The 6,332-nt window shown below is 43.9% G+C and overlaps 1 non-coding gene across 1 annotated transcript; it reads right to left on the bottom strand.

Moving 5' to 3' along the window:
- Window positions 1–975: 975 nt before the first annotated feature.
- On the bottom strand, window positions 976–1,047 carry trnae-cuc (transfer RNA glutamic acid (anticodon CUC)). The gene has a single exon. It is a non-coding gene; the product is annotated as a tRNA-Glu (tRNA).
- Window positions 1,048–6,332: the final 5,285 nt, after the last annotated feature.

Raw genomic sequence — 6,332 nt, 5'->3', positions numbered from 1 at the left:
CTCGAGTGTCGAAGATTGAGGGGCGGTCTGAGCGAGGTGTTTAACATGTTTAAATGATTCGATCGAATAGAGAGAGAGAATCAATTTCCTTTGGGGAATCAAGAACGAGGGGGAGATAACCTTAAAATTTGAACCATGCCATTCAGGTTCGAAATCAGGAAACACATTTTTGCACAAAGGGCAGTAGAAGTCTGGAACTCTGTCCCCTAAAAGGCTGTGGATGCTGGGGGTCAATTGAAGCTTTCAAGACTGAGATCAATAGATTTTTGTTGGGTAAGGGTATCGAGGGATCGGGAGCAAAGGCGGGTAAATGGATTTGAGGTGCAGATCATCAATGATCTGATTGAAGGGCGGAACAGGTTCAAGGGGCTGAATGGCCTCCTCCTGTTCCCAATGGAAATGTTGAGAATATGCTTTGTTGAGGCTGTGACGTCTGGATCAACCCCTGTCCAAACAAGGCAGGCCACATTTGGGAGTTTAATAACCTTGAAATGAACATTTTTATTTTGTGACTTGTGCAACTTCGATCAATTGAATAGTTATGAAAGAGAATCAATGCAGTCATTTGAACTTCTGACAAATAACCAAAGCAAAGGTTCGTGCAGCGTTTATCACGTTCACTTTAGATGCAAAACGTCCCCGGTTCGATCCCAGGCAAAAATACTGTGCTGGCGCAAATTTATTTTTTCTCTGTGAAATAGCCGGTCCTGTTAAATTTAACACAAATCCGTGGTCTCACGAGCACTGAACATTTTAAACCGAGCCCTTAAAAATACAGTGTGTAAAATGAGATGGGATAAAAAGTTCATTGCACAAAAGAAATTATTAAAGTTTTCCAACTTCCCTCAGTCGCCTTTCATTCTGCAAAATAACGTCATCGGTTAATTAATGGTGATGAAAACAATAGTTGTTTTTTTCTTCCCACAGACTTTGAGTGAGTTGATTCGATTAACATAACAAGTGTTCAAAAGTTGCTTCCCTGACCGGGAATCGAACCCAGGCCGCGGCGGTGAGAGCGCCGAATCCTAACCACTAGACCACCATGGAGCGCTGTTAGTTGGTTTATCAGATGTAATATGGATTACCCTTTCTCTGTGATTCAGCTTTTAATCCTTTTTAGCTCCTGATTGCGGATATTCCCGTGATTAAACAGGAATAAAGTACAATAGGCTCAGGAAAACCCGGGGAGGTGGAATCCCGCTCACCGAGCCTTTCCAGCATCATTTATCTTACCAAGAACTGGAGTGAGTGAAACTTTCTCCGGGGGGTGGGGGTCTCAATGTGGAAAGAGTGGCTCGTCAGGATGGCCGAGCAGTCTAAGGGGCTGCGTTTATATCGCATTTTGTTTTGGAGGCGTGGGTTCGAATCCCACTTCTGACATCAGTTATTTTGACTCCTATTTTATTTGTTGCTTGAGCTGCAGTTGATTTTTCGGCCCAGTTGATTTGCTCTTCCCGCAATAAGCAATCCGGTCTCGATCCACGGCACGTTTTGACGCCCACCGGCTCATCCCGAAACCGAGCTTTAAACGAAAATACGCTTTAAACACAAGGCAACAACTATGGAGAGAACAGACACTTGGGGAAATGTACCATGGGAACAGGTGCAGGCCATTCAGCCCCTCGAGTCCGCTCCGCCATTTGATAAGATCATGGCTGATCTGTGATCTACCTCCATATACCTGCCTTTGGCCCGTATCCCTTCAGACCTTCGGTTGGCAAAAAGCTATCGATCTCAGATTTAAAATTGTTCATTAAGCAAATGTTAATTGCCGTTTGCGGAAGCGAGTTCCAAACTTCAACCACCCTTTGTGTGTGGAAGTGTTTTCTCATCTCACTCCTGAAAGGTCTGACTCTAATTTTTAGACTGTGCCCCCTCGTCCTAGAATCCCCAACAAGCGGAAATAGTTTCTCTCTATCCAGAAAATGTCAATGACACAGTCAATGAAAGGTGCAGCTCACGAAGGCGGCTCACCAGCACCTTCTCAAGAGCAATTAGGGACGGGTAACAAATGCTGACCTTGCCATTGACACCCACATCCCATGAATGAAGACAAAAAAAAGTCGCCTGCATGGCCGAGTAATTTCCTGCTGCTAAACGACGGGAAGAATGAAACCATCGGCTTCAGTCCTTTGAACGAACTGTATACACTTGCCGTCGAGCTCAATCCCCACTTGGTCCTCTGCCCCGAATATCCACTGCATCAGAAAATCCTCCAGAACATAGAATCACAGCATGGAAACATCACAGAAGGAGGCCATTCGGCCCATCGTGCATGTGCCAACTCTTTGAAAGAGCTATCCAATTAGACCCGCGCCCCTTCCCTTTCCCCATAGCCCTGCAAAATTTTCCCCTTCAAGTATTTATCCAGTTCCCCTTTGAATGTTATTATTGAATCTGTTTCCACCATCCTTTCAGGCAGTGCATTCCAGATCATGACAACTCGCTGCGTAAAAACATTCTCCTCATCTCACCTCTGTTGCCAATTACCTTAAATCTGTGTCCTCTGGTTAACATCCTTTCTGGCAACACGAGCGAATGGCCTCCTTCTGTGCTGTAATATTCTATGATTCTTTTCCATGATTTTAGTGTGGGACAGGAGAGATGCTGTTTCAAGAGAGGTAAAAGTGTCCCAAGCAGAGCAGAGAGAGGTGACTGGTCAGTTCCCCTCTGTCCAGTATAAGTCACCAGCGGTTTTTTGTGGTGCAGTGGTTATCAGTTCGCTTTACACGCGAACGGCCCTGCTTTCGATCCTGGGCGAACAATTGATGTTACAATTGCTGCTTACATTCTATATTAATGACTTAGATGAGGGGACCGAGTGTAAAGGTAAATGGGAAAGTAAGCCGTGAGGAGGACGCAAAGGGCGGTGGACAGGTTAAGTGATTGGGTGAGAAAGTGGCAGTTGGAATATAAGTTGGGAAAATGTGAAATTGTCCACTTTGGTCGGAAGAACAGAAAAGCAGAATATTTTTTAAAAGGTGAGGGTCCAATAAATGTTGATATTCAGAGGGAGTTGGGTGCACTTGTAAACAAATCACAGAAAGTTAACATGCAGGTACAGCAAGCAATTAGGAAGAAAAATGGTATGTTGGCCTTTTTGGAAGGATTTGGAGTGCAAGAGTAAGGAAGTCAGGCTGCAAATAAATAGGGCTTTGGTCAGAACACACCTGGAGTACTTTTTATGTAGTCTACATGGATTTTAGCAAGGCTTTTGACAAGGTCCCAATTGGCAGACTGGTCAAAAAAGATGTGATGGCACTAGAGACGGTACAGAGGAGATTTACGAGGAGGCTGCCAGGGCTGGAGAATTTTGGCTGTCAGGAAAGATTGGATAGGCTGGGGTTGTTTTCTTTGGAACAGAGGAGGCTGAGGGGTGATTTAATTGAGGTGCACAAAATTATGAAGGGCCTAGATGGAAAGGACATATTTACCTTAGCAGGGAGGTCAATAACCAGGGGGTATAGATTTAAAGTGATTCGTGGAAGGATTAGAGAGGAGCTGAGGAAATTTTTTTCACCCAGAGGATGGTGGTGGTCTGGAACTCACTGCCTGAAAGGGTGGTCGAGGCAAAATCCCTCGTTACATTTAAAACACACTTGGATATACACCTGAATTGATGTAACCTCCAAGGCGACGGACCGAGTGCTGGAAGGTGGGATTTGGCTGGGGGGTTCATTTTCCGCCGGCGCGGAAGCGATGGGCCGAATGGCCTCCTTCTGTGTTGTAAATTTTCAAAAATGGCAATTGTTTTTGATAAGAGCAAATTTCCTGACTGCGAATCGAACCCAGCCACTATATTAAAAGCGCTGAATCCTAACCACTGGACCATCAAGGAATGCATATAAAGTTTCTAAATATATCTGGAAGTGCTTGTTTTTGGTACAAATAATATTTCTGGTTTGGTGACTCTGTTAGTTGCAAATGTATTCCATGTATCTGTAGTGTTTATTTATTTATTGGGGTGTATGTATTGTAAAGCTACTTTGGGCACTGATTAGAGTCTGTATAATTCCGCAATTAATGCTTTATTTGCGTTTTCACAACAACAAGTCTGTCTCACTGGTTCCCCGGTGTCAGGGAGGGAAGTGTCTGATGCCCTCTTTTATTTAATGTTTAAACAGAAGACAAACACTCGTATTCGTTCAAAATCAACCTGCAGGTGGACACACACACAGAGATAAACACGGCCAATGATATGGACGTTGTGTTGGGATTGCTGCACATGGACACCCAGGGGCGAGTTTACTGCAATGATAGACAAGAGTCGCTGGGTTTTTCTGGCTCGACGACTTCAGTCGGTAGAGTATAAGACTCTTAATCTCAAGGTCGTGGGTTCAATCCCCACGTTGAATGCATTCTCTTTTAAACTTTTTATGTTGCTTTTTGGAGCGAACCCCAGCTCTGACGCACCCCGACTTCCCGTGCAGTGTCACCGCGCCCATTGTGGCCGCGCCCGGGCTGATTTCTCTCTCTCTCACCCGGGACCGCTGAGTCTGCTGTACCGTGATCACCAACTCATCCAGTTTGTGAATTTAAACCGGAACAGGTGCCTCGCAAAGGGCAAGAGAAGTAGGGAAGGCTGCAACCTCTGACAAAATCTCATTCCCATTAGAGGTTTGTGTATCTGAACCCCTAACAGTTTCTGCATCTTTTAAAAGTTTTGACATTCACTGCACAGGACGCGGCACCTCGAGACTCGTCTCTTGCACTCACAGTGATGCATAGGGCCGTTTTCACTCGTAGAACAGCTATTGTGATGTTGTGATATTGTCTTAGACTCCCTCACCAGCGGAAAGGGATTGTCTGTCGACCTTTCAAAATCCTAAAAAGCCTTCAATATTCCAGGGAATATAAGCATGTAACTGCTCCTCATAATTTAACCCTTCGAGCCCTGCTAAGATTCTGGTAAATCTGGGCTGCGCTCCTTCCAAGACCAATATACAATTTTAGAGTAAAAGGGAATAAAACTTGAAATGAGCGTCACTGAGGATCAATTTTCTCTCACTCAAAGTTATCTGTTTAGTGAAGTAAAAGATGCAGCTTTTCAAGCATAAGGGAGCAGCCACTGTCGCCCTTTTAGGCAGGAGAAAAAACTCCTCCCTGGTTGTTTATGGAGAGCAAATTTCAACATAATGTTTATGCTCGGGAACCTTTCGCGTGTAAAACAAACGCGATAACCGCTACACTAAGGAAACCACTAGTGTCTCATTAAAAACAATGGTGAACTGACTTACTCTCCTGTCTCTGTTCTGATTTGGAATGTGTTGCTTCTCCGTCGAGCAACGCTTAACATGTTACAACACAGATAGAGATCATTCGGCCCATCGTGCCTGTGCTAGCTCTTTGAAAGAGCTATCCAAGTAGTCTCACCACCCATAAGCTCTTTCCTCATAAGCCCTGCAAATGTTTTCCTTTTCAAGTATTTATCCAATCCCCTTTTGAAAGTTACTATTGAATCTGCTTCCACCGGCCTTTCAGGCAGCGCATTCCAGATCATAACAACTCGCTGTGTAAATTATATTCCCTCATGTCGCCTCTGGCTCTTTTGCTAATTACCTTAAATCTGTGTCCTCTGGTTACCGACACTTCTGCAACTGAAAACAGTTTCTCCTTATTTGCTCTAACAAAACCTTTCATGATTTTGAACACCTCTATCAAATCTCCCCTTAACCTTCTCTACTCTCAGGGTATAATCCCAGCTTGTCCATTCTCGCCACATAACTGAAGTCCCTCATCCCTGTTACAATTCTCGTAAATCTCCTCTGCACCCTCCCCAAGGCCTTGACATCTTTCCTAAAGTGCAGTGCTCAGAATTGAAGACAATACTCCAGCTGCAGCCTAACCAATGTTTTGTAAACGTTTAGCATAACTTTGTTGCTTTTGTACTCTATGCCTCTATTAATAAAGTCCATTTGACCAGGCTGTCTATGTCCTCCTGAAGTCTGATACTATCCACCACATTGTTTATTACATTCTCGAGTTTCGTGTTGTCTGCAAAATTTTAAATTATACCCTGTATATCCAAGTCCAGGTCATTAATGTATGTATCAAAAATGAAAACTTTTGGCAGTTTCACTTGTGTGACTTTAAGTCCAGTTAAAATAACATCTTCTCATAATTTAACGCATTGCACCCTGGTAACAATCTGGTGAATCTGTGCAGCACTCCTTCCAAGGCCAATATATCCTTTCAGATTCAAAGGGGATAAACTTGAAATAAGCATCACTGTGGATCAGTTTTCGCTCATTCAAAGTTATCTGTTGAGTGAAATAAACGAAAGGGCTTTTAAAGATAAAGGAAGCAGCTACTATCGCCCCTTTTGACAAGCT

The sequence above is a fragment of the Heptranchias perlo genome, unplaced genomic scaffold (genome assembly GCF_035084215.1).
Source record: "Heptranchias perlo isolate sHepPer1 unplaced genomic scaffold, sHepPer1.hap1 HAP1_SCAFFOLD_63, whole genome shotgun sequence".
NCBI lineage: Eukaryota > Metazoa > Chordata > Chondrichthyes > Hexanchiformes > Hexanchidae > Heptranchias > Heptranchias perlo.
This window is presented reverse-complemented; position numbering and strand designations above follow the sequence as displayed.